This window comes from Panthera tigris, chromosome A2 (assembly GCF_018350195.1).
Source record: "Panthera tigris isolate Pti1 chromosome A2, P.tigris_Pti1_mat1.1, whole genome shotgun sequence".
In the NCBI taxonomy this organism is placed as follows: Eukaryota; Metazoa; Chordata; class Mammalia; order Carnivora; family Felidae; genus Panthera; species Panthera tigris.
The window spans coordinates 164,921,034-164,948,923 of record NC_056661.1 but is presented as its reverse complement, the minus strand read 5'-3'; the positions used below and the strand labels follow the sequence as shown (position 1 = coordinate 164,948,923).

The window sequence follows — 27,890 nt, the reverse complement described above, 5'->3', positions numbered from 1 at the left end:
TGCACATAAGCCCTTCGAATCTGCCCTCCTGGGGGACAGGGGGTGCAGCGAATCGGGCACTGGGCTGGGGACGGGAGGGGGTGCCGGTTCCGACCATCATTAAGTCGCTGAGCCGCTCGGGGCGAATCTCCACACCTCTGTGGGCTTCCAAGATGAAGGTTTGGGAAGAGTCCCCTCTGCCACTGCGATCTATGTGGGATTTCTCCTTCCACAGGTGGCCAGGCGAGGGGATAGTTTCTAGGCTAATTGAGCATTGCCCCCAATTCCACCCTAAAAAAAAAAAAAAGAAAAAAAAGAAAGAAAGAGGCTCTTGATTATTCACGTATGAGAACACGGCTTTAAATAGCACCTCAATCTGCTTCCTTACCCACCGAGCCAGGGTCTCTGCGGGGAAGCAGTTGCCCACGGGAACCTTCTCCAGTCTCCATCCGAGAGGAGTGTGCCAGGTGGGAGCCGCCTCCCCCACCAGGGAGGGGACCTGCTTTCGTCTCATCTCCGCGTGCCGGTGATTCTCATGCTATGACAATTAAAAAGATGGAGGAAAACCATTTGCATTTTTCCTGGGTGTTAATGACCTTCCAAGCCAGCGTTCAATTGTCGAGTTTAAAACAGTGGAGCGCAGACTGCATGAATAATTCAGCCGACCCTGAGCTCTCCACGCACAGGGTAAAACCTCATTTGTGACCTACTTCCTAAAGTTGAAGCCGCTCATGTAATCTCTACGCACACACTCGGCTTCCGTTTCTTGAGGTGTGCGTTATTTTACTCAGAGATAGCACATCCTAAGTAAACTTGCCGTCAAGGTGTGAGGACTTAAATCAATGACACAGAGACCTAATTTATTTTACATCACCTGGAGCCGTAAATTTAATTAATTCTCCGTCTTGGGCACGGATGCACCTACTGGCTCCCCGGGATCTGGCTCCGGTCGGCTTTGTAAACACACAGACCAAAAAGGAGGCACAGAGGGGCGCGGGCGCTCATGGTGGCCTCAGGGAGTCGAGGGCCCTGGGGGTCGTGGGCCGGGGCCGGGGCCCCTGCCGGACTGTGGGCTGTCGGAGCCCAGAGGGTCCTAGGGTGACGGTGCCGAGCAGGTGAGCCCGTGGCTCCCGTCGGGCACTACACGTTTTCCCCGGAGCCTCCGATCTGCAGACGGAGGCTAATCCTCACCCAGCACGTGGCGGGGACGCTTCTGGTCCATCACACGGGCTCTGCTGGGTCCAAGTCACAGACACGCAGCCCCAACCCCGAGGCCATTAAAGCCGGATTTCAGGGCCGGGGGTTGGGTGTGCTCACTGCAAAGTGCTCCCTGGGTGTCCGTGATCAATATTACTGTCCTACGGCTGCCTTGCAAACCACAAACTTGGGGGCTTCAAACCACGCAAATGCCTCCCAGTTCTGGACGCCAGGGGTCTGAAATCAAGGTCGCGGCAGCGCCCTGCTTCCTCCGAGACCTGCGAGGAAGGGGGAGGGGGGTCCTTCCTCCCTCTTCCGGCTTCTGGAGGATGCACACGGCCCCTGGTGCTCCTGGGCTGGCAGCTGGCTCCAGCCTTTGCCTTCATCCCCGCAGGGCCGCCTCCCTGCGCGTCTGGCTTCACGTGCTGGCTCTCCTTGGCGCCCCGGGCACATTGGAGTAGTGCCCCCCGCACTCCTGTCTGACCTCATGTTACCTAACTGCATCCCCGGCGACCCTATTTCCCAATAAGGCCGCAGTCACAGATGCGGGGGTCAGCGCGTTCACACGTCTTCTCGAGGCTTCAGTTCAGCGGGTAGCAGAACTGGGAGGGTTAGAGACTGGGAGGGACTTGTTCACTTAGGTCCTAAACGAGTATGAGCTTGGAGAGTTTTTCTTTCTTTTTTTTCTTTTAATTAATTCATTCATTTTTTAAATGTTTGTTTTTGAGAGAGAGAGAGAGCGCGGGAGGGAGAGAGCGAGCAGGGGAGGGGCAGAGAGAGAGAGGGAGACACAGAATCCGAAGCAGGCTCCAGGCTCCGAGCCATCAGCCCAGAGCCCGACGCGGGGCTCGAACTCACGGACCACGAGATCGTGACCTGAGCCGAAGTCGGACGCCCAACTGACTGAGCCACCCAGGCGCCCCAGGGTCCTACATTTATTAGCACTGGGTTTCCCACCCTGAAAGACTGATTATCGAGTGCTCCCAGGCTGGAGTGAGCGAGGGACGGGGAGACTGTGATACATGCCACTGTCATTCACCTGGGCTTTGGGGGGCACATTTGAAAAACGTCTGACCCACCATAGGGTGCTGGTGAGGGAGGGAGGTGTTTTCTTTATTTTTTTTTAAGTTTATTTATTTGTGGGGGGAGGGGCAGAGAGGGGGAGAGAGAGAGAGAGAGAGAGAGAGAGAGAGAGAGAATCCCAATCAGGTTCCGCACCGTCAGCACCGAACCTGACGTGGGGCTCCGTCCCACAAACCGTGAGATCAGGACCTGAGCCAAAATTGAGAGTCAGACACTCAACCGACTGAGCCCCCCAGGCGCCCACGGAGGTGTTTTCAACGAAGATTCATCTTCCTAAGAAAACCCCGTGTGTAACTTGTTCACGCCTCTACCGAAATACTCGTTAATACTATAAAGAGGCTACCCTGCTGGGGCCCGGACCTACTGAATCCCCAGATACGCGCCTTGTCGTTTCCCAGAAAGACCGGATCTTTCCGACAGCCCCCTGCCCGCTGAGAGCAAGGCATCTTAAGCAGTCCCTTAACAACATCTCCAGCCTTTCCCGTTTGAACCGTTTGATCAGCTGGGAGTGCGTTTGCCTGCAAGTAACAGGAAACCTAACTCACGGGGACTGAAACCAGCCCTTTCTTCCCTGCAAAGAGGCAGGCAGATGTGGTATAGCTCTGTGTCCTGTGGCTCTCTCGGCCTTTCTGTCATTTTCTGTGCATGATCTCCCGGGCTGCTGTGACAGAGCACCACAAACATCCGCGGCTCACCCCCCCGCCCCCCAGCGGGCCACAGGACGCCCGGAGTCAGCTGGGGCTGGGATGCCTGGCTGCCCTACCGCCATATTGGACATGGATGTCCACAGACCTCTGGAGCCCGGAAGCTTCCACCCAAGGCCACATGCCCCCGGGTCAGGCTCTACCTGGAGCTCGGGCCTCGCCCTCAAGCTCACTGCCCTCCCACACTCCCAGGGCCCAGAGGGGCCAGGTTCTCTCGCTCTCCAGAAAGGATATCTCACTGGATCTCCCCACGCACGGCAAGACTCAAACTTTCGTTGGATGTTTCCTGTACCCGATGGAAAAAACACCACTCGAGTCCCGATGTGGCTTCAGGTAAGAGCATCATGAGGTGCTGAGGGTCAGACACAGCGGAGGGTGACGGTGACCATATGTTCCGCTGTCCCCAAGCGTCACTGCTGTCCTCGTAACAGGTTCTGAATGACCCCTGCCTGACATCGTCTGTCAGCCCCACCTCCCTTGACGCAGCTTAAATCCGGGCACAGCCCAAAATGACTCCCGTTTCAGAAAAGGGGAAACCCGCGTGCTGACAGCCCAAGTAACTTGTTTAGTCTCACGCAGTTAGTGAGTGATGCTGAGTTTATCCCAAGTGGCTTCTGATCCCGGGGCCACGAGGCCACACCGCTGATAACGCCACCAGGCGTGCGGTGACCCAGCGGAGAGAGCGCACGGTAGGGGCACTGACGGTCTGCCAGATGGGTAGACGGTTGTCTTCGCTTTGCGTGCAGGGCAGAGAGTTTCCGAAGCAAGTCGCATGTTGAAGAGACTCCTGCATCGTCTCTCCCCACGCGCACCCACGGGGGACGGTGTGGTCAGGTGCCACGGGCAGCTCCTCGCCTGGTGGGCTCAGTCCCTCATCTGGAGCCGGACAGGTGGGAAAGCCCACCATCGGGTCTCGTGACGGGTGGCAAGGCTGTCCAGGCAGCAGACTTGTGACTTCGTAGTTTTTGGCTTAACATCGTTGATGGGATGACATCATCCCGGACCTGAATGGACCCTGAGGTGGCAGACGGAGCCACGGCCACCGAATGGGACCGTTAGGGTGCGGGAGGTGACTGGATCTGACCTGTGCACTTCACCAACGAGGATACGGGACACAGAGCTGTGACGCGTCTGCTTCTCTCAGACTGTCTCTCGTTCTTCATCTCGTGACCAGAAGATTCCAGGGAAGGTGGGACTAGACCCCAGGAGTTCAGGTCTCTGTCCAAAGGCCCTGCTTCCACCCGGGCTGCACACCCAGCGGGTCAGGCGTGGCCGTCCTGGCGTGGCCGCACACACTGTGGCACCTCCACAAGCTGAGCCACGGCTCGGAAACCCACTTCCCAGGGGGGAGTTTAATGGCGGCTGGCCTGTCCCGCTAGACCTCAACCAAGCCAATGGTCAGGAGGTATCTCAGGGCTTTTCCAGAAGCATGGGCTGAAGAGCGGAGGCCCAGGGCTGTCCCCCTCCTGGGCCACCCAACCCTCCATCCAGGAGGGATTGACGGCTGTGGCTCCCAAGGGGGTGGGCCGGCATCAGCCTCCAGATGACCACCAGAACCTTGACCAAGGATTGACTGCGTCTCACGATCCACAGCCGCCATCACCACCAGGCAGACCGACGCATAGTTGGGCCACAAGAAAGCTCAGAGATTTCCATCGTCTCACCCCACGTACCCCAGTCCGGCTTATCAGGCGCAAATAGACTGAAATGGAAGACGGCGTCCTGGAGGTGAGGGGAGCTTGGGGGTGGGGGGCAGCTGGGGCCGCCCTGCACTGGCTGCCCTGCACCGGCCCGTCCCTCACCAGCCCTCGCCTGTGAGCACGGTCCCCCCGGCAGCCAGCCATGGTGGCGCCCTCCCACCCGTCAGCTGCCTTCCAGCTGCTGAGGGCCCCACCCCCGCCCACGGCCTTCCCTTCCTGACACCCAGCACAGGTACAGCCACTGGCCCGCAGGCACTGGGAGCTGGTCCACCCGCCTGGTAACTGACTCCCCTTCTCTGTATGCAGGAGCCCTTGACCAGTGACGGTCCGGGGCGAATGGCGATCCCCTTTGCCGATCCCTGGGGGAGCTGGGCTGAGGCCCCTGGGAGCTCACCCTGCCTGGGTGCGTGGTGGGGGGGGTCACCTGGGGGCTGGGGCCCGGGCTCGAGCCCCGCGGAACAGCTCGGGCAAGGCTGTGGCGGCTCCATACCGAGTCCTGAGGCTCAAAGGGGCCAGGCTGATTCAGGGGCCGCCCCTCTGGGGACCTCAGTGTCCATGTGCCAAGTAGGGGTGAGGACTCGGGTCCCTCCCAGCCCTTAAATCCTAAGAAGCCATTCTGCAAATCTCTGAATCTCCAGGTACGTCCCTTGCCCCGGCGAGGGTCTCCGGGCAGACCCCAAACCAGACGGCAGGCAACGCAGGCCAGCGCTCCTGGGAGGGGCGGTGTCGCTGCACATTCGTTAACGGCTTCGGTCCCGCGTAGGCTCAGCGACGGGAACAACAGAAGGGCTGACGCCGGCCGTACCTGAGCTGGACGACAATGGCATTTATACAAAACATTTAGGCCTCGTAGCCACTACGAGGGTGAAGAAGTTTACGGGTGAAGAAATTGCAAAGCACTCGAACGTGGTTACACAACCAGGAGGTTTCAACGTGTGAATACTGAGGGGGGCACACAGCAGCTGGGGTGTGGGACTGGGGGGGAGTAGGGGCACCCGGGACGCGTGGGTTCCACCCAAGAGGACAGGTTGCCGGGGCCATTCACAGTAGGGCGAGTTCCTGGTGGGAAGAGAAGACGGCGGGGCCGCCGTGGACACCTCTGGTCGAGGCAGGGACGTCGGAGGCCGGGGGACACGTCGCCGCTCACCAGGCCCCCGCACACCTGGGTGTTTTCGCTGCGAAACGCCCTCAGCGATGGTTCGGAGAGGCGCACCCGGGAAAGTGAATGGAGACGTCACCGTGGTCAGTGGGCGTGAGGGGCGTCCGCGTGGCCGTGGGCGCCACTCTGCTCTGCCCACTCGGGCGCAGGGCCCCTTGGCGGACCCTTTAGCGGGGGACCCTGGAGCTGGAACGCGCGCTGCCCGCCCCCGAAGCAGGTGTGAGGCCGTGGGCAGGGGGCGTCCACTTCCACATCCACGCGGCCCCTACTCGGTGCAGCCCGGCCCGTGGAAGCGAGGCGCCGGCTTTGCGCGGCTCCCCGTAACTAGACGTGCCTCCCGTTCCAAAGATTTCGGCTCTAAGCCCACGCGTGGCCCATTTCCGGGCGGGGCGGCTCCAGTCTCCGCAGCTAATTCTCCCAAACCTCCCCCGTCTCTCCTCCCGGCTTCTCGGCGCTCCCCACGCGCCCGGGAGCCAACGAGAGCGGCTTTGATAAATCTATCAGCTATAACAGCCGGGATTCAGGCCACTTCTCAGATGAGTGGCAAATCTGTCATAAAGTCCTTAGCGCTGAGCCCCGGTGAATTTAAGGGTAAGCCCCGGATACTTATTAAACTGGAGGCCTTACGGAAAAAGGGATCCCTTTTTTTTTTTTTAATGCAGTAAAATTCCTTTAGAAACATCTCCTGCCCCGGTTTGCTGAGTTCCGCGAGACCCCACTAAGACACCTGGAGACAGTAAGTCCCACGTCTGGCCTGCGGCTTCTCGCCGCTGTGGGGCTTAACTGATGCCAGCATCCCGGGCTCCCGGAAACGTGCCTCACGCTTTTTGTTGAGTCACTCTGCTCGTTTGGAGCTTGGAGGTTTGAGTGTGTGTGCGCGCGTGGTTGCATCGTGCACACACGTGGGCACGCGCGTGTGAGCAGAGGGTTGTGCGCGCCGCCGCGGCAGGGGACACGGCTGCCCAGTCTGCGGGCACAGCTCTGCTCTTGCGGGCCCGATGAGTGCTGAAGGTACTGACAGGGGCGCGTCCACGAGGCCACGTGGGGACAGAGACACCGCCCCACTCCACCTGCACACACAGCCCGCTGGCCTCCCGCGGTGGTGGGAGCGGGGCCGGGGCAACGATGCAGGAGGGCTTTACATCTTCGAGCTGGAGCCCTGTCTCAGCTTGGGGTCTGCCTGCGGGGCCCCAGAGCCGGCCGTGGGTGCTGGAGGGGCGGCCACTCATCAGACGGCCCGACGGCCTTGCACGCGACCCTCTTCAGTCCTCCCTCTCCTGCCTCCCCGGCCAGGCGTAAAACGAGAGCCGAGGTGATCTGATCGGTGGGTGACTCAGGGTTCTGGAGGGTGAGGGCTTCCTTCTCTTCCGTGGACAGGGGGGCATACGTGGCTCTCCGGGTGACTGAAATGACACCTCCTTCTCTGTCCACAGGGCAATCCAAACCAAGGTAAGTCAGAGGACTTGGCCGGGCATGCGACTCACCGGCAGAGTTCGGAGAGGAACAAGGGCCCCCCAGCCCCTAGCTGTTTGTCTTTAACACAGTTCACGTTCAACGTAAGGTTCAGAGCAGTTTGCAAACCATGCTGAGGACTAGGAGTCTAGTCCACTTCTGGGGGTGCTGTGGGAGGAGGGTGGCATACGGGCCCCAGGACAGTCCGTTCCGGTGGGCGGAGGGGCCCAGTCACTGTCCATGGTGCCCCAGGCCAGAGGGGACAGAGTCAGCTAAGAACAGAGGATTCACAAAATGGCCTGGTTCCAGCAGAAGACGACAACCCTGGGGACACATGCCCCCATCAGTGAGCAGACGCCCGCGGACGAGACCAAGGTGTTGGCCCCGTTGACGGACGGCGTCCACACTGCATTTGCTGGAATGGGGGCGTGATAACAGGTGGTGGTCACGTTCCTAAAAAACCTTTATCTATTAGAAATGCATACGGTCAGGGCACCTGAGGGGCTCAGTCGGCTAAGCATCCGACTTCAGCTCAGGTCATGATCTCACAGTTTGTGGGTTCGAGCCCACATCGGGCTCTGTGCTGACAGCTCGGAGCCTGGATCCTGCTTCGGATTCTGTGTCTCCTCTCTCTCTGCCCCTCGCCCTGCTTGCGCTCTCCCTCTCTCTCTCAAAAATAAACATTAAAAAAATTTTAAGAAAATTAAAAAAAAAACCTGCCTTCCAAAAAAAAAAAAAAACACTTAGTAAGTATAGGAAGTGGACATTTAGGGGAAAAGTCAAACATTCCACCTCTTTTGTTGACGTTTCTTTCAGACACAAAGTAGGTGGATGTGAGTTGTCTGGGACCACGACACTGTGTTATTTATAAGTAGATTTCCCCGCAGAATTACCGTGTTTTGTCTTCCCATAGAGAAGGACATTTTCTCGTAGCTTCACAGAGAATCTCAAGGTCACGGACCTGAGGGTTATGTAGGTCTAGCCTCAGACGCAGGGACAGACGTCCTTCCCCCGAAGCCCCACGTACCAACTGAGCCTACAAGTGTCTGGTTCCCTCTTCTGCTGCAATGAATCCTCACTCCATGTCCCGGCCTCGTCCAGACGCGACCCCAGGCAGAGGAGGGCTGAGGAGTGACTGGGCCCAGAGGCCGACCAGACCCTGCCCTGCCACGTGGTATCGGCCGCCCGGCTTCCCTCTTTGTTCACGTGCTGTCGTCGGACACTGATTTTGGTTACAGAATCCCCCCAGTGCATAGTTTTTTGAAATCATTTTATGAGAATAAAGACCCAGACACAACATAGAGCCACCCCGTGCTAAACAATGAAATCGACATTTTATCCTTCAAAATGTTTCAGTGTCTTTAGAAACACAGACACTCTAGGTGGGGTGTGGTGGGGGGGGAGAGATGCTATATTTTCATTCATTTCTGAGCGTTTATATCGTTTTAGACTCACCTTCGCCCATGGTTGGTTGGTGGGTTATTCTCCAAAAGTAATTAGGCAATTAACTCGGTCTCGGAGTTTCCATTTCGAAGTCAGGCATGGATTAATAACCACGGCTGCCATGAAAAAGAGACGCCGAGAGAATGCTGGTTATTCCTCATCGGAAGCAAGGGACTGGAGCTCTGCGGTGGATTTTTGTCCGTCTGGTTCTCGGCTGTGTTCATCGTGCCGAGGATAGAGGCCCCCAGGAAACGTTTGTTGTATGAATGAATGAACAGGCAAACGAGTGTGTGTCAACAAGATGGAGATCTTTAAAAGGTAGATAATGCCGCGTTTGTCCGATCACCCGTTCCGTCAGCGAGGGGAGAAGGTGCATCCCAGCCCCCAGCACGGTGCTGGCCCACAGGGGCCCCACTAGATATCTGCGGAGTGAGCAAACAGCATCACTCCAAGCTGTGATTCTTGGCCTCAACTGGCTCCTAGCCTGGGTGGGCGTCCCCACCATCCCGAACAAGACACCAGGGCCACAGCTGGGGAGCTTTTCTTTTTCTTAAATTGTTTTTGTTCTTCTTTTTTTAATCTTTATTTATTTTTGAGAGAGAGAGAGAGAGACGGAGGGTGAGCATGGGAGGAACAGAGAGAGAGGGAGACACAGAATCCGGAGCAGGCTCCAGGCTCTGAGCGGTCAGCACAGAGCCCGACGCGGGGCTCGAACTCACAGACTGCGAGATCATGACCTGAGCCGAAGTCGACGCCCAACTGACTGAGCCACCCAGGCACCCCAAATTGTTTTTGTTCTTTGATGATTCATTCACTTATCTGTTTTTCATGGGAGCGTAGTTGACCCACGATGTGCCCTGAGTCTCCGGGGTACGACGCAGTGACCGGGCAAGTGTGGACACCGTGCTGTGCTCAACGCAGGTGCAGCCTTGTGCTGTCGCCACACAACGGTACCTCAGCACCGTTGGCGAGATTCCCTGCGCTGTCCCTTTCATCCCCGGGGCCCGTTCGGCCGCAACCGGAAGCCTGTCTCTCCCCCTGCCCCCACCCCCTCTGGCCACCACCAGTGTGCACTGGGGCATCTGTCTCTGCTTTGCCCTTGTTTCTGCATTTGTTGTCGTCGTTGTTTTAGATTTCCCTATACAATTGAGATCATGTGGCATTTGCCTTTCTCTGTCTGACTTCCTTCACTTCGCACAACAACCGTGTGGTTGCAAATGGCGAGATCTCGTTCTTTTTTAGGGCTGAGTAATGTCCCACTGGGCACACACCACACTTTACCCATTCGCTCGGGACACTCGGGCTCCTGCAGGTGCTGGTGCGGTGATGGGGTGGGGGGGGCACCTGGGGCTTCTTTCCTACGATGCAGCCCAGAGCAGGTCAGCTCCCGGGCACCCATGTCCCTCTCTCCCTCTGGGCCCTTGTGTCGGGACCACCCTGTGCCCCAAACGCCCCGTCTCACTTTCTCCAAGTTGACTCAGATGTCCCTCCCCTGGTGGCTTTCTGCACGTGCGGGCCAGTGACGGGGGACAGTGAGGGAGCAGCGGGGGCCCCAGTCCTATGGCACGTTCGTGCACAGGGTAGAGCCCACCTCCTCGGAGCCGGCCCTCTCTGCAGACCGGGGATATGTTCCCGGGAGAAGGACAACATAAGGGTGCCGGGAGGACCGAATCCGGCACAGGAGGCCTGGCCGTGTGTTGGCAGCTGCTGGCCCGGGGCACACACTCTGCCCCCCTGTGCCCCAGCCTCCCCCTGGGCCACGTGACGAGACCTTTCAGGTGCCCACGGAGAGGACGCGCAGAGCGTTCTCAGGCTGTGTGGACCCCAGAGGTGGGAATGCCTCCACGTGCCCTTGTTTGACACCCTATCCTGTGCCAGGGAGCACTCACGTCCGTGCTCTGGCAATGCGGTCACTTGCAGCTTTCCAGAACCTTGTGGGTCCACTTCTCAGCCGCTCCCGTGGCACGGGCTTGACGGGCGAGGAAGGTCCAGAAGGGACAAGTAACTCAGTCAAGCTCCAGAACTTGTTGGTGGCGGCACTGGGCTTGGACCCAAAGCTCGGCCTTCCTCATGTGGGTTCCCTCATGGAACTCGTCTGCAGACGACGGTGACAGGGATGGTGATGATGGTGGCGGCTAACCTGTAGGAGCACTTGTATTGCAGCCGTACCCAAGGCCCATCGGGTTTCATTTCTTTCTTTTTTGTTTTTTAAGTCGGCTCCACACCCGATGTGGGGCTTGAACCCACAACCCTGAGGTCAAGCCTTGCATGCCGCAAAGACTGAGCCAGCCAGGCGCCCCGCACAGGACTTCGTTTCATCCTGACGGCAGCCTGATGAGGTTGACGCTCTTCGTATCACCCCCGTTTCACAGATAGGCAAACTGAGGCTTAGCGGGATCGAGCATCTCCCCGTCACACTGTCCACATGAGGGAGGGCCAGCCCTGGCTGCTCGGTGGCTGTGACAATGAGGCTTAGGAGGGTGGGGCGACGCTGCGGACCCACAGCTGGGTTTTAGGGCACGTGTTGAATGCCGTCCAATACAGGAAGGAGCCCCAAGTACCCCAGCATCTGCAGCCTGCGGTGGGGCAGCACCCAGGGCTCTCCGCGGCAGTGGGCGGGCCCTGACATCCCCCGAGTTTCTGAGAAAGGAGCTGTGGGGAGGCAGGGCCACTGCAGGGCCCGGATGGGGTCACGACACAGCAGAGCAGTGGGGGGCCTGAGGCAGCACCGGCGGGGACAGGGTGCAGGTCAGGCCCCCGGACCGGCTTCAAGCTCAGGACTGGAGAGGCAGAGAGCTCCTGAGGGCTCCTGGCCCGAGACGTGTGTGTGGGGGGGTGACTGGGGGGCGGGGCCTCTGGGTTCTCTGGGATTGGAGGTGTGCCCCCCAAGATGCCCGCGGTCGGATCCCCAGAACCTGTGGATATGGGACCTTGGGTGTCGGAGGGGACTCTGCAGACGTGATCGGGACCTGGGATAGGGGACTGCCCGGGTCATCCGGGTGGGCCCCGTCTGGTCACAAGGGTCCTTTCCCCGCCACGGCCGGAGGGAGGTGTGAGCTCAGAGAAGACGGGAGGCGCGCCGTGTCGCTGGCACCCCGGGGGGGAGGAAGGGCCAGTAGCGGAGTGTGGGCACCCCTGGGAGCTGGAAAGGTAAGGACTTGGATCCCCCCCTGCAGCCTCCGCAAGGAACCAGCCCTGTGGACACCCGCCTGTAGCCCGCGGCGGCCTTCCGACCCGCAGAATTGTGAGCCAGTGCGTTTGTGTTGTTTCAAAGCCACCGCGTCTGGTCACCTGTCACGGCAGGAACGGGAAGCTACTACCGTCTGGAACGGGACCTAAAGCCCAGAACTGGTTCCTGCATCTTCCCCCAGGTTGCCGGAGGTCGGGGAAGGTCCGAGGTTACGGAGGCAGGGAGCCAGGTGAGAGGTAACGTAACTTGGAACGGCGACGAGCCGTCCTCGGGAACAGGGCCGCGCAGGGCGGACACGACCCTCAGGTCCCCCCGGCCCGTAGTTCCAGGAGCCGGCTCGCCCACAGATGCTAAGGGAGCAACTTCCTCTGCACGCGCCTCTGGGACTCACTGCGGGGGTGGGGGTGGGGGCAGGGGAGCCTCCGTGCTCTGTGACTCCTGGCCAGCTGGGTATTCCGTGCGGACCTCCAGCGTGAGCCCTACCATCCCCGCCTCACGGGGAGGGGGGCCCGAGGGCAGGCCAACTGCAGCCACGGGGTTCCCCGGGGCGTCCGCAGGGCCGGTGAGCGGAGTTTGGATGTCAGAGCCCCGTCTCCGTGTCCAGACGCGGCTGATGAGACACAGGTGAGGGGGGGTCTGAAAGCGTGGCCCAAAGAAGCCCGACGAGCCTCAACCCGTTCCGAGATTCGGAGAGATTGGGGGCGCCGGGGACGGGCAGAGCAGGCCAAGCTCAGTGGCTGCGAGTATCCTTCCAACACCCATGTCGCCCCCGCTTTCTCCAAGAGACCAGCTCCCCGGAGCCCCGGCCTACCGGGCCCCGCTGGAGGTCGGGAAATCCTTGTTGGAGGAGGACTGTTCCAGAGACAGGAAACACCCCCCCCACACACACACACGCACACACACACACACACACACACACACGCACATGCTCCCCATCCAGGAACCGTCTCAAAACCCTGAGCCACCAGGACATTTGCCCAGGAGCCACGGCCACCTGCACTCTTAGGAGGCAGATTTTGCACTCGGCTCCTGGTGCCCCGGGTTAGGTGGGGACAGACCCCCAGCGTGGGGCCGGACAGACCTCTGCAGGGTGGCCTGTAACCGCCGCACACCAAGACGCGGGTGTTCCCAGCAGCCCGTAGGCTCTGCCCTTTGCGGTCAGCACCGACCCGGAATAACCCGGGCTCTGAGCACAGACCGTTCCTGGGGGCGCCGTCCTCAAACACAGCGGTCCGCCCAGCCCCAGCGGTTTGAGCATAGGGACCGGGGGAAATCCTCCCACCATCCCAAATAACTTCCTATCGTTGTGCTTCCGGGCCTAGATTTTCACTATTAGATACTCATTCCTTCGGGTGAGGCTTCCTTTACTCCGAGGAGGTTCACCAGGTCGACAGCATCCACACAAGGTGTTAATAGCTATGGGATCCTGAGGGGAGATGGGTGTAGGCAGGGGGACGCTGGAGTCGGGCGGGAAGAGGCAGGAGGACCCCCGAGAGGAGAGGAGAGTGACCCTGTCCATGTCTAGCCTGACCCACCTCCCAGCCCCCCTGCTGGTGTGTCGGGTGCCCACACTGGGAGCTGAGCAGGATCTCTTCGGGAAAGCGGTACCCGGACAATGTGGCCACAGGTTACCATGGAGACAGTTACACTTAGAAAAATTAAAATCTTTTTTAGTGTTTATTTATTTCTTTTGGGAGAGAGAGAGAGCAGGGGAGGAGCAGAGAGAGGAAGACAGAGAGGGTCCCAAGCAAGCTCCATGCCGTCAGCACAGAGCCTGATGGGGGGGCTCGATCCCATGAACTGTGAGACCACGACCTGAGCCGAGATAAAAAGTCAGACGAGGGGCGCCTGGGTGGCTCAGTCGGTTGAGCGTCCGACTTCGGCTCAGGTCATGATCTCGCGGTCCGTGAGTTCCAGCCCCGCGTCGGGCTCTGTGCTGATGGCTCAGAGCCTGGAGCCTGTTTCAGACTCTGTGTCTCCCTCTCTCTCTGACCCTCCCCCGTTCATGCTCTGTCTCTCTCTGTCTCAAAAATAAATAAATGTTAAAAAAAGTTTTTTTAAAAAGTCAGATGCTTAACCGACTGAGCCACCCAGGCGCCCCAGCAAAATTGTTTTAAAAAAATGAAGAATTATCCCTGTAGTAAAGAGTGCTTAACATTATAGGCTCTGGGTCCAGACTGCTTGGATTTTAGTGCGTTTCTTCCACTTGTGAGCTATGTGACCTCGACTGTCTTCGCCTCTCTGTGCCTCACTCTCCTTGTCTTTCCAACGGGCATGATGAAAGATCCCCCCTCTGGTCTTTTCTTCCATTCGTACAGTTGGGAGCGGGGCAGGCATCCCCGCCTAGAGCTCAGGGCCCACTGAGGTCATGGAGACACCGGTGGTGTCTCAGGACCCGTGAATGAGACTCAAGGATGCAGGAAAGGGGGAGGGGACACACGGGGACACAGGGGAAGAGGCCCGCAGAAACGTACAAGCGACTCCTCGCAGGACGCAGCCTGTGAGGGTGCTGTGGGGGGCCGCGCGCTCGCACGCTCACACCGACCCAGCTTCAACCAATTCCTGATCGACCGTGACCCCGGCCCCCCGCCCTTCCCCGCTATTCCTTGCTCCCGGCGCTTTAGGACTTGGAGGCCTTGGCTGTGGCTCATCCCCCCCCCCCCCCGGATAATTCTGAGCCTGTTTTCCCGGCTGCCCCGTGGAGGAAATCACACTGCCGTCTCAGAGCTTCTCTGGGGCGCCCTGGAGAAGTTGGGGGGTGCGGTGTCTCGGCCCCTCCACCAGGGCCCTCCCCCACCCCCCACCCCGGGAAGGGTGCTCAGAGGAGATACCGCCCCACCTGCCCACGACCCTGCGGGCCCCCCCCTCCCGCCCCGCCCCTCTCCCTCCCTCCCTGCTGCCCGCAGCCTTGGAGCGGCCACTCGCCTGCCTCCAGCCACAGCCCTGCACCGGGGCTTCTGAAACTGTATGAAGTTATGTGCTTGGGAGGCTGACAGCAGCCTCCGGGCTCGACTTTTGATCCGCCTGAATGCTGACATCTTCAAAACAGAGCGGGTTTGCGATCTCCTGATCCCGCAGCTGTTGGTGGCAGCTCTCCTGCAGGGGTGTGGCGGGGGCGTTTACGCAGGCATGCACGCACAGGAGGAACCAGCACGGGCACTGTCTGTCGGGTCCAGGGCCGCTCTCGGCATGGAGGGGAGGCTTCGGGCGGCCGGCCTCCCCTCCGTCCTCAGCCTCTGCTTCCCTCTGTCTCCCCTGCTCCTGCACCCCACCCCTCCCTCTCTGGGTGCCCCCTCTCCAGGCTTGGGAGGGGGTCGCCTGCCGCAGGGGCTCCTTCAGGACCCGCGTGAACGAGCCTGCAGAGGCGGCCTCCGGGCCGGTGGCGGCTGGAGAGGGCTGTGTCCTTTGAGCCCCCGGCAGGCACTTCAGGGAGGCCGGGGCAGGACTGCTGGGGGAGGCCCTTAGCTGCGGGTGGTGGTGGGAACGAGGCAGAGAGAGGGACGGGGACTGACGGAGGTTGGGAGTCTCACACCAAGGTGTCACAGGGCTGGTTCCTCCTGGGGCCTCTCTCCCCAGCGCGTGGGCGGCCGTCTTCTCCCCAAGTCCTCACCCCATCCTCCCCCCACGCGTCTATGCCCTGATCTCCTCTTCTTATAAGGACACCAGTCGAATTGGATCAAGGCCACCCTGGTGACCTCCTTTTACCTCAATCACCTCCTTAAACATCCCGTCTCCAAATGCCGTCACGTTCTGAGGTCCCGGGGTTAGGGTTCAACGTGCGAATCCCGGGAGATACAATTCAGCCCCTAACACACCCTCCTTCGGCACCTTTCCCAACCCGTAACGTCTGTTAGATTCTGCCCACGGCATCAGGCAAGAGGCAGAGAGGACCAACCCACAGCCTTTCTCTTTCAGGCACTTGTACGCGATTGTGCAGTAACGTGTGCGCCCCGAGCGTGGACAGGAAGCACAGGACAGCCGGAACGGTGCGGTCTCTGGTCGCGCCTGTAGACAAGGGGGCAGTTCATTGGACTTCGTGGCTGCGGGAGCAGGAAGTCTGCTCACAAGGAGGGGTGTCTGTCCTGGACCTCGAGGCGAGCAAGTTTTGTGCGGGGGGGGGGGGGGGGGCGAGGGGGAGAGTGTGTGAGCCCGGGTGCGAGGCCTGAAGATCTTCTGGTGTCCAGGGAGCTGTGGGCGAGGGGGCGGGGAGGGCTCCGAAGGCTGTGGGTGCCAGAGCAGGACGGTATTCTCGAGGCCATGGGGCGCACGCAGAGGAATCCGTGACTCAGCTGGCCGCCGTGCCGGGACCCCAGGAGCAGATCTGGAGAGACGGAAGTAAGCCCAGACAGCAGCCCCACCCCCACCCCCCGCCCCAGGTCAGAGAACGTGGCCAGCGTGCAAGCGTCCTGCAGCGACCCCGGCCGGGCCCTGGGGTGCGGGCCGCCGCCCCCACCCAATGGACAGGCCCCGGGCTGAAGCTCCTTTGGCCGGATGGACGGGAGCCTGCGGGCTCGACAAACACAATCCTCACCATCAGTTTAAAAACCGTTCTGTTTTTTGCAGGAGAGAAGGCAGAATCAAGCACGTGGACTTTATTCCGCAGGCGGTGGGAGTGGACGAAGGTCTGTGCACCGGAGCCACGTGAGCGGGGGTCCGATTCCACCCGGGGTTTTGGGAGCCAGACCGGATGCACAAAGAGAATCGGGGGCTGAAAGGCCTGGTCGCCCATCTGTGTTGTTTCTCTTGAATTCAGCTGTTTGCGTCTCTTCAGAGAGCTCTCCCCTTTGGTCTGAACGCTGTGCTTGCGTCCCAGGTGGGTACCTCCCCTCGTCAGAGCTGTCCCCAGGCTGGGGCCCTCGGCTCGCGGACGGGGCCCGCTGGCCCGGCCTCTGCCCCTGGCTCGGGCCGCGCGGATCTGGCTCCCGAACGGTGCCGGCCGGGACGTCTCGCCTTCTCCAGCTGCGGGGAATGCTGCAGGGGCCTGCTGGAGACTTCTGCAGTCGTGCAAAGGATTTCTGAACGCGGGAGGCTACTCCAGGCTGGATTAAAAACCCACTTTCATGCCAGCTGGGTTTCTGGCAGAAGCGCCACAAACTGGCCCCCGGCGGCCGCGTTACTGAGCTGGCGAAGTCAGAGGACTTTCCTTTTTTGCAGCTCACGCGGTGGAGCCTCTAGCATTTTACAGATGTTCCCATGTGACTTGCACGTTTGCAAGGGGACGGCGTGGGAAGTCACCTCCAGCGTGATTAGGACCGAACGGCGTTGCAGCGAGCCCCTCCAGCCCCGTCTAGAAGTTTCCACGCAAGTCCAACCGAGTCCTGCGCACTGCCGTACCTCGGCGGGCCGTGTCTGTGCTGGTTGTGACGCACGAGGGAGACTCGAGGGAGGCCGGGAGCCGTGGAGGACGCCCAGGGCACAGCAGGAAGGGCAGCAAGACAGGAGGGGGGACCCGCGTGAGGTCTGGGCTGCCGCCGAGGCCCCCGTGGACCGCGTGTCCCTCTGGGTTACAGGGCACACCCCAGACGGACACACTTCATCGGGCAGACTTCTCTGCTCATGCGCTCACTGATCTCCTTAACGCATGAGGTTACGGTGCACTGGCCGCTGTCCCTCTCGCGGCGACCATTTGAGGCCAGCGCGATCATTAGCCCCCGAGATGAGCCTCTCCCGCCTCAGCCTCTACGGCGGGCCCCCTGGGCTGCTGCTCAGAGGGAAGTGTCAGACGTCCGACAGAAGTCGCAAAGACGACTTCTCCCTGGCGCAAAGACGACTGAACGTAGTCAAAGGGAAAGGAGGAAGGACGATGTTTTTCCCTTCTGGAAAACTCCAGGGTCCTCAGATGCCACGTGCGAGGAGCCAAAGTTCTCGAGGGGTGTGCGGGGGTCCGCGGGCAGGTGGGCGAGGCGGGGGCAGAGGCGGGGCCCAGCAGCAGTGGGGGACTCTTGCGGCCACACGGTGAGCTGTCCCGGGGGGACACCCAGGGCTGGGGACACAGCGACCTCGGGGGCGGGCTGGGGAGCCGGGCCACACGCGGGGACTCCGCAGTCCTCCGCTCCGGTCCTGGCCCCTGCTCCGCGACGCTCCAGGCGCCCCCTCCTCCTCTAGCCTCAGTGTCTGCCTCTGGGAACCAAGGGGTCGGGCCATCTGCTCCTGAGGGTCCCTGGGGCATCACACTGTGGTCGCGTCCCCTCGGGCGCCTGTGAACCTGTGAACGCGGCCCCGTCCTGCCCTCTGCGAGCCTCCCGGCGTCTCTGGAGGCCAGAGGCCCAGCATCAAGGTCGGCAGGGTCGCTTCCTCCTGAGGCTGTGAGGGAACCTGTCTCCTGTTCCTCTCCCGGCTCTGCTGTTGCCAGTGACCTGTGGCTTGACCCGCCCCGTCTCCGCCTCGTCCCGTGTGTCTGCGTCCAGACTTCCCTCCTTTTCCCAGGGTGGGGGCCTGTGCGTGACCCACCAGGGTGACCTCGCCTGAGCTCAGTCCCTGTACGATGACCCCAGTTTTACTCACAGGGCATGTTCTGGGGTTCCGGCGGGTAGGACCGTAGCGTAGTTTTGCGGGACGCGGTTCAACTCCTCCCACTCAGCTTTCTCTGGTTTTAAAGTGTGGAAGCCATTATCCGCCTCGTAGGCTTTTGGAGAAAACGAAACGATTCATGCGCATGAGGTCCTTCGCACGGGGGCCTGGCACATGTCAGGTGCTAAATAAACACTACCTGTTAGTGCTGTTGTCTTGTGAGAAGTTTTACGACATCCAGCACCCAACTAACGTGAGGTCAGGGCCAGGCAAGCGGCCGGGATCGGGCCGTGGGGACCAGCACGGCCTGCTTACATCTGGACTCGGGCCGGGCCAGGTGGACCGGCCTTAAACACAGCGAACCCTCAAAGCCCGGGTTCGTTCTCATTTCCGAGGCGGCCGGCGACCCCTCTGGGACGTCCAGGCCCTGAGACCGTTCTCCGCGGGGATGTGTCCGCAGGCTTGCTCGGGGGTGGGGGCAGGGCGCCCGATTGGTACCGTTCGCTGGATTTCACGGTAGAAATGCTCCCACCACGGCTGATCTCCAGGCTGGACACCGAAGGCTCTCAACGCGCAGCTCCAGAGAGAGGCTCGCAGGGGCTCTGGCTGCCCGCTGCATCCGTGGGGTGTATTCCCACCCATGTCTTTCCGGACCGTGACTTCAGGACCCCTGTGCCGTGCGCCAGGGGTCTGCCCTCAACGCCCTCCCGTGTCTTCAGCTTGTGTAAGTAGCTTGAGGGCGTCTGGGTAACCAAGCTGCCCAGGTGATCCTGATCCCCCCCCCCCTTCGCCCCGTCCCCTCCCCCTCAGGTGAGACCGTTCTCGCGGGTACCGAGCTGCTGCGTGACGGTCCACGGGCACGGAGGATGACACCATCCGCGACCGGGTAAGACGAGGCCCGGGCGTCTGGAAGTGTGTTCACCAGCCAGACAAGCCAGCTTCCCACTCAGGCAGCACCCCAGCTCTGCTTGGCCGACCGCGGCTAAGCGCTCACACGCGCGTCTCAGGACGCCTGGGTGGCCCCATCGGTTAAGCCCCCGACCCTTGATGTCGGCTCAGGTCACGATCTCAAGGTTCGTGAGTTCCAGCGCCGCGTGGGGCTCCACGCTGCGCGTGGGGTCTGCCCGGGATTCTCTCTTCCCCCTCTCTCTCTCTGCCCCTCCGTGGCTTGTGTGCGTGCCCTCTCTCCCAAAATAAATAAACAAACTTAAAAAATAAAAAAGCCCGCAGCTCTCAGGCAGCAAAGTGGGAAGAGCCCAGCTGGGCAGGGGAGCAGCCCCCACGGGGCTGGGCGGCTGGGGCAGGATTGCAGGAGGGAATGGAGAGTCAGGAGCAGCTTTTCTCCATTCTTACGATGCTAGACCTTTTTATTTTTTAATTTTTTTTATTAAAAAAAATTTTTTTTAACGTTCATTTATTTTTGAGACAGAGAGAGACAGAGCATGAACAGGGGAGGGTCAAAGAGAGGGAGACACAGAATCTGAAACAGGCTCCAGGCTCCGAGCTGTCAGCACAGAGCCCGACGCAGGGCTCGAACTCATGGGCCGCGAGATCATGACCTGAGCCGAAGTCAGCCGCTTAACCGACTGAGCCACCCAGGCGCCCCGACGCTAGACCTTTAAAACATATCCCCAAGCCGGTTTCCACTGTGGAAACGGGCCAGCCACCAGGCAGCCTGCACTGTTTCCACAGACACTACTCCCCGTTTGTAGCGGGAAAACCACCGTTACCACACCGGGTTGACATCGCGTCAGCCCCAAGTCTTGCGGCCTGCCGGCCGACTGGCCGGTCCTGGCCGAGGCCTCGCTCAGCGCCCTTGGCACCCGGAGACAGGGGAAGGTGGTCCCAGAGGGGGTGCGTGGGGATGCATTCCCTGCGTCATCCCTGGGGTCCTGGGAGGCGCACGTCGAGTCTGGGAAGCAGTGCGGAAGCCTTGTGTGGTTTCAGCGGGCGCCAGAGACGTGGGTTGGACGGATGGCTACATTTGTCCCAGCCCCGGGCGCCACGCCTGTAAGGTAGGTAAGCAACAACTGGCCAGCCCCCCACCCCCCACCCCCCCGGGGCTGCTGTGAGGAGAGTCCCCGGGAAGCCCTGCATCACGGGATGTGCCCTCTTGGTCCAAGGCGCCGTCACCTCTGTCCTGCCTGGCCCGCACCTGCCTTCCGTTCTGCGGTCTCCCTGAGACCTCACCCCACCTCTGCCCCACACTCCTCTGGCTCACCTCCGTAGCCGCTGTCCCCCAGGCTGTCCTCACCTCCTCCCAGGCAAACATTCCTGGCAGAATTGTCCTCCCAAAGCAAAATGCTGACCATGTCACTTCCTTCATCAGACACCCCTGTGGTGTCCTCCTGCTCGCAGGACAGGGTCCCAGCCCACGGCCACACGTCCAGGAGCCCGCCCTGAGCTCACGCCCCACGAGTCCTCCCGGCGGCTCTGGGAACATACCAGGGAGGCCGTGGTTCTGTGTCTCTGTGACCGCTGTGCCTTCTGGCCAAATGCCCTTCCGGGCGTCATCCACCCCTCCAAGCTCCAGCTCGCACCTTCCGACCCCGCCTCGGGCACCGCACCCTCTCCAGCCTCTCGACCTGCTCGTCTTTCCACCTGTGTGATCCGTGAGGCCCTGCGGGGCAGCGCCAGGCACGGTTTGTCTCCGCATTAGCACTGACGCATAATAGGTGCCCAGTAAACAGGCGGCACCGCGAGCCCAAAGCTGAACCTTGACACAACAGCGACCACATGGGGCAACTGGTCCCAGGACACTCGCCGGGCGAACCCGCTATTTCGTGAGTGCCTGAGCCCCGGTTTGCGGTCTGGCAGTCACAGCATCCCGTTACGTTCGCCCGTATTTTACGGAGACGGCGGTGGAGGCTCTGGGAGAGTGAGTTGCCTGACTCGTGGCTAGCAAGTGGCAGGACCGAAACTCACTTTGGTGGACTCCCAAACCCAGACGTGTTCATCTCTCCTGGGCTCATTCGCCTTGACCTCGGCTCTCCTAGAAAATCGTTGCTTCCCTTTATAGAGCAGATTCTCTGGTTCCAAGAAAATGTAAGAATAAAGAAAATAGGAACTCTCACCCGCAGCTCAACGTCCCTGTCCCCGAAGGGTTAGGGGTGGGGGTGCGGTAAGCTGTCAGAGGGTGAGGCCACCGGTCTGTTTCTCCCCCTCGTTCCGCACCCGATAATGTCACTGACGCACGGGTGGTGGGAGAAGTGTCACTTATGATGACGTCTGAGGGCCTTTGGGCAGCCGGGTGACCCACAGTCACGGACGAGGCCGAGGAGGCCAGCGGCACCCGCCCCAGCACGCCCCCGCGCGTTACGACGTGTATTAAAAGCGTAACGGTGTTAAGACGTATATTAAAAGCATGGCCGAGTGGGAGCGCCTCCCGGGAGGGTTTTCATCAATCACGCCGGGCCCCCGGGGCGGCAGGGACCCTCAGCGGCGGCCCCCAGCCTCTGGCTGGCCGGGGAATCACACGGCGCCCCTCGCCGTTTCGTCACCGCCGGCTCCTCAGTGTGCCGTCGTGAAAACATTCAGGAGCGGGGATCATTATTCTCGTGGAGCTACGATCAAATATTGTAAATTCGGAACGGCAGCCAGGAGAACAAAGGGGTTCACGCACGCGGGCTGCGCGGCGTTTGGGGAGAGAGGGGAGCTGGGGTGAGCGTCCGTGTCCTCGGGCGAGGCTGCGGCCCTGCCGCCCTCCTTGTCCACACCGCGGGGGAGCGCTCCGTGCTCACACGCCCGACTTACTGGAACCGAAACGTTGCGGGCAGGAAATAGCACTTGCGGGGGGTGCCGCTGGGACCCGCGGAACCTCCCCTGCAGGGATGCCCTTCCCAGAGTGTGGGTAGGGAGCCGGGCCATTGTCTCCGGAAAGACCACCGTGGGCGCCCCAACGAGGGTGGGTGCTAGGGCGTCCCCCGCGGCCTGCACCCAGGCCAACAGCCTCGCCCGCCTTGGGGCTCCTCAGCCCCTCCATGGTCTCCCCGTTTCCTCCCCACGGTCCCTGTGGTCCTCGAGGGGCGGACAGTTGATAACAGAGCAGACTCGGTCTCGAGCGGCTGTGTGTGGTGGGCGGGAGGCCAGTGCACCCCCTGACCGCGGGCCGGCTTCCATCGAGGGACGGGAGAAGCGGGCAGCCCTCCCTCCCGGCGGCCAGGACCTCTGCCCCCTGGAAGAGACCACCAGGGGTCCCTTCAGGGCGGTGATCTCGACATCGCCTGGATGGCGTCCAAAGACCAAACGGTGCCTTTCCAGAAGCAAGTCTGGAAAACGCATTTCAAACCCAGTTTGTACAACAGTCGCATTTCCCTCATTGTTTCAGACACAGTCCCCAAGGCCAGGACCGCGGGAGGCGCCAGCTCTCAGGTCGCAGGTGAAACGGGGGAGGGGCGGCCCCTCGGTCCCTCCTGGGTGACTGCGGGGCTTCTCAGCAAAGCAATTAATTTGGTATCTAAGGAAAGTGTGGTCTGTGCTGCTAGGGCGATGGGCCCAGAATGGAGATTCTCAAGAAAGCGTCATTCGTTTAAAATTAAATTTTAAATGATTTTTTTTTCCCCGGCTTTCAAAGCCCGGGGCCGATTCCTAAAGCAACACAGAGCTGTTTTTTTCATACTTCCTATGGAAAACAAACACATTCATTTCACTCTTACTTCTGAGGGGTGGTGGATGGGTTTTTTTTTCTTTTTTACTTTCTACACTTGTTTATTTTTTGCACATGTTCGTATTGTTATACGTCTTCCCAATGTTGGGAATGGAAATTCTACAGACCGTACAGAATCGCAAAGGGCCCTGGTTCCTGATTTTGAGAGCCCCGTTCAAAGAAGACGAGCCTCTAAACCCAGTGGTCCACAAGCACCCTGACTCTGGGCTGTTCCGCCCCGTCGTCGGGGGATCTCCTGGCCGTCCGCCCCTTCCCTCCCTCCAGAGGAGCCCTGCCCTCCCTCCTGGCCGCAGGGGCCACGGGGGAAGGTCGCAGCCACCAGCCAGGGGAGCGTCTGGGCCGGGGTCCCCAGGGCTCCCTAGAGCTCAGCCTGTGAGCAGACGTGTCGGTCCTACCCCAAAACACCACGCGTCTCCCACCGCATCACTTTGCCGCCGGGCCCGGCGTGGAAATGAAGCCGCAGACAGACTCGGGGTTTGCACACGACTCTACACACCGCACCCCTCCCGCCCGGGGTTGGAAAGCGCGTGACTCCAGGCCGCAGCCTCGCGGGCTTCCCCGGCCTCAGCGGCTGCGTTTTGTCGGCACGACCCGCGACTGTGAAGGAGGATGCTTTATTAAGCCTGCGTCCCAGGCCGTGCATATTGAGAGTGGCTCTCCGACATTTTAAACATTTAAAACGCAGCCTTGGGCCCGGCACTCGGGCGGGGTTCTGAGCGCTGGGTGGGGACCATGAACTCTCAGCCCAGCCGGCGGTGGTCGGCCCGCTACGCTCCCACGCGACGGGGCGGTGGGGGGGGGAGGGGTGTCACACTCATATTTTAATGAAATGGGAAAATACAGGCTTTATACTTTTCATTTTGCAGTATTTTTCAAGAGACACCATACTGTGAGTTTTTATAGTTAACGACTTCCCACTCAAACATACATGACCTGCGATCATCCGCTCACTGTTCTCCAGACCGAAGGTGAATAATGTTAATTTGAATGTCACTGCCATTTAGTCACTTGCCTTGATTAAGACCGCCCCCCCCCCGCCCTGCCTTCCCACCATCCTGGGTGCACGGAGTTGGCGAGAAGTTTGTTGGTGTCCCTGTGTCCCTCGGGGTCCGTACCTCGGCGTCTCTTACGAAGCCGGGTAGCGCTGAGGACCGTGTGCGCCCCACACCTGGGCCCTAAGCTTCCAGCCACGGCGTTTCTGGATTTCCCTTTACTTCGCAGCCAGGACGCAATGAAGGGACCCACCGGAGAGCCTGGGTCTCCCTCGCTTCGTTCAGAGAGCGTATCACTCAGCGGCTGACGTGGGAAGGGGGGGACCGCACAGGTGATGGTCCCGGGACACACGTGGTACCTCCTACTCCACGGCACCCACCCCGGCCACTGACGAAAGCGCGTGGCCTGGGCCGTTTGGGATCTGGTGGGAGGCCCGGCGCGATTCTGGGTCACGCGCCTCCGCAGGCTGGCCCCACGGCACCCCGCACGATGTGCCTGTGACGGGGGCAATGAGGGCAGTGACGTGCCAAACGGGGAGCGTGAGCGGAGCCCTGTGGGCGGACAGAGGCCCCTCAACATGGGCCAGAGCTCCCGCTGGTTGGTTTTCTCTGAATAAATCACCGCAGGGCTGTTTGTGCCGGACCGGGGTGGGGGGGCCCTCCGGGACTCATCTCTATTCATGAACCGGGGACCAAGGAGTGGTAGGCGCGGGGGCTTCCCCATCACAGAGTGAGGGCCACCTGGTCCTACGGCCTCTGGGCCGGGTCGTCCCCACCTGCCTGCCCTTCTCCAGCGGCTCTGCGCCGGGAGGAGCTAACTGGGCACAACCCAGCAGCTGCCTTGGCCTTTGGCTCCAGTTGGGTTTGAGCGGTGGGAGGTCAGCAGGAAATCAGAGGTGCGCGTCCCCTGCTCCTTGTCTGTCCCCTCTCCTCTAGCATCAGGTGACCGCCCCTAAGCCACGGGGTGGGGGCTGCTGCCTGCCATCACCGGCCCAGGCGTCCACACTCGTGTCCCCTTCCACGGGCCACCTCTCTCCCCTTGGGGACGCGACTGACGCTCGTTGCAAGCTGACCGTGAACTTCAAGCCGTTCCCAGACAACCCGCTGTGTTCGGGGTGAGGGTCCAGATCCGTCACCGGCCCTCTTCTTGCTTTTCCAAGCGGCCTTCACTGCCCACCAGTCCCTTAGCCCCAAGCCGGAGGAGGCGTCCTCCAGGTGGCCCCACGGGCCAGCCCTGTCTTCTCCGGCCCGCCCCAGCGCTCTTCTGCTGGACTGCCCCCTGGGCCCCCACAGAGCTCCTTTAAGGGCCCGAGTCTCAGCTCACTGGCGTTCCGGCCAGACCCCCCCACCCCGCCCCCTCCCTGATCTCAGACCAGGCAGGTGCTCGTGGAGTCCGCCAGGCTCACACTGGCCTGAAGTCCACACCCTGGAAGCAAGCCCTTGCATGGTGCACACGGCAGCTGCAGTCTCTTGCTTCTGGAGACCCCTCTGCATCAGGGCTGGCTTGTCTACTAAGGAGAAGGGGTGTCTCAGAGGCGCCCACACCAGGCATTACACCTGCACCAGAAGCTGATGTGGCCTAGGGGTGGAGCGCTGGCAGGCTTTGGCCTCCAGAAGCCAGATTTAAATTCCAGCTCCGTGCCTTACTGGCTGGTGACCTCCAACCCATGATCTGCCCTCCTGGGCCTCAGTTTCCCTGCTGTGAAACGGGACAAGAGCTACCCTACAGTGCTGTGGGGGTACCGGCGGCTCCCACCCAGCCCCCTCAGCCCAGCCAGGAGGCAACGTGGCCTCGGGGTCCGGGATGCAGCTCACTGCCAGCCCCCCGCTCCCCCCGCCCGAGACCTGGCCAGCCCCTTGGTCTCCAGGTCAGCACCGCCCCTCCCATGGGAGCAGCTCTTGCAAAGTGGTAAAGTCAATCTATAGCCGGGAAATGTTGGGGGGCTCTGCATAACAGGGGTGATCTCTCCCACCCTGGCCGCTGACCGTGTTTGGCCTCCTCGAGTCCCCAAGATGAGAGCGGCCAAATGTCGGGTTCGGGGAAACCCCTGGGACACCCGTGCTGGGGACCGTGTGACAGAGGACAGCGCAGGCTGGGAAGGAGGGGCACAGAGAGCCCGCGTGCAGGCTTCCCAGGGACACCCAGCAGGTGCCCGACAGGGCAGGCCTGGCTGTGTGGAGCGGGGGGACCGGCACGCGCACATGGAGATGGTCAAGGCCTGGTGTCCTGCAAACCCTGAGAAGGCCCTGCCTCCCCGGAACTCCCGCTGCACTGGCACCGACCACGAGGACACGGCACAGCTACTCACTGGCCCCCAGCCTTCTGTCACTGTGTCCTGAGTGCTGGTGGCGCTCTCCTAACGAGACTGCCACATTGCGGGCAGGACTCGTTAGCCCAAACGCGTGCGTTGGTGAAATCAGTAAGAGTGGGACAGACAGACTGAGAGCGTAGTCTGGGTTCTCGGGTAACTCACCGGACCACTGAGAACCCCAGTTTCTTCTTTCCGACGCTACGGGGCGGGAGGCGAGTCTGCTTTTTCTCTCCGCGAACAGTGGGGGGCACACCCCCCCCCCCCGGTGCCGGGGCACCTGTTGCCCGCTTTGGTGGGAGTGTTGCCCCCCTAGGCCCGGCCGTCCCTTTCTATCTGGTCCTGTCTTACAGAGGTTCCACCCAGCACCTCCTCACCCAGCAGCCCCCCAGCCCCCGGGCCCCCAGCCCCAAGGCCTCTCCAAGACCACGGCCGCACCCCCCGAGGAGAACACACTGCTCTGCAGGTGCAGGGGCTGCGACCGTGAGCAGGGGACTCGGCGGAGAAAGCCGAGGACCCCCTCTCTGAGGGAGGAACAGCCTCCTACTCAAATATGAAACATCAAAGGTTTTGAGCAAAGGGGACCTTAAAATAAGCTGAGTCTGTAACACACCCTTTGACAAAGCAGAACACTTAAAAGGCTTTGACAGGCTAAAACCCAAATGGTCTGACTCCTGGCCAGTTCTCTTTTCTCCGCGCTGGGATGAAAGGCTTTGTTCTGGTCTAAGCAGCCAGAACCTTCTGCCCCAGGTTTACTTGTGTTGTGAGGGTGTCCTCGAAGGGGGCTCACTTTCACGACAGCAGACGGCTGCCTTTGTGCACTGCCTGGCACTTTTCAAGGGAGCTTCCATTGTCCCCGTTTGGATGGTCCCCGTGGCCCCACAGAGTTGACTTGCAGTGGCTTCCTCGTACAGATGAGAAAGCAGCCTGTGTAGGAGCTGACATCCAGAGAGATGAGTTGCCCCAAGCCTCCCCTACCTAGATGAGGGGCCAGATGCCGCGGGCCTAGTCCCGGGCTCCTTCTGACACGGCGCCCCAAGTTCTGCACGATGCCCCTGTGCTGATGGGGCCGGATGTGCCTTGATCCGCGCAGGACGCCCTCCAGACGACCTACAGCTCACCGTCTCGGGGAGCGGAGGACGCGTAGAGGTGTTCACAGAGGGGCGAGCTGGGTGGTCTGCCCAAGGACGGAGGCTTGGCCCCTCCTCCCCAGTGGCCGAGCAGACGCTGACCCCCCCATGTGCTCCGTCCTGCAGAGAGTGGGGGTGACGAAAGCACCACCCTTGCAGACTCAACGTGAGGATTGGCCGGGTGCGTCCCGTGAACAACCGCGCCTGGCACACGGTACCTGCTGCCCGAGGGCCTGAACTCCCGTGGCGCCGACCATTTCTTCAGACACGCAATCACTCAGCGTCACGCGGTGCGCAAACCAGCCTCACGATTCCTACAATTAAATTGACGCAAAGGTCAAGGAAACCGGGGGCCTTAAGGTGCTGGCGGGAAAGG

At 60.9% G+C, this 27,890-nt stretch overlaps 1 long non-coding RNA gene across 1 annotated transcript; it reads right to left on the bottom strand.

Annotated features, from left to right (window-relative positions):
- On the bottom strand, nucleotides 1-27,812 carry LOC122236468. The gene is made up of 3 exons (XR_006214546.1): nucleotides 27,733-27,812; nucleotides 372-517; nucleotides 1-270 (listed from the first exon to the last, which is right to left on the bottom strand). It is a non-coding gene; the product is annotated as an uncharacterized LOC122236468 (long non-coding RNA).
- Nucleotides 27,813-27,890: the final 78 nt, after the last annotated feature.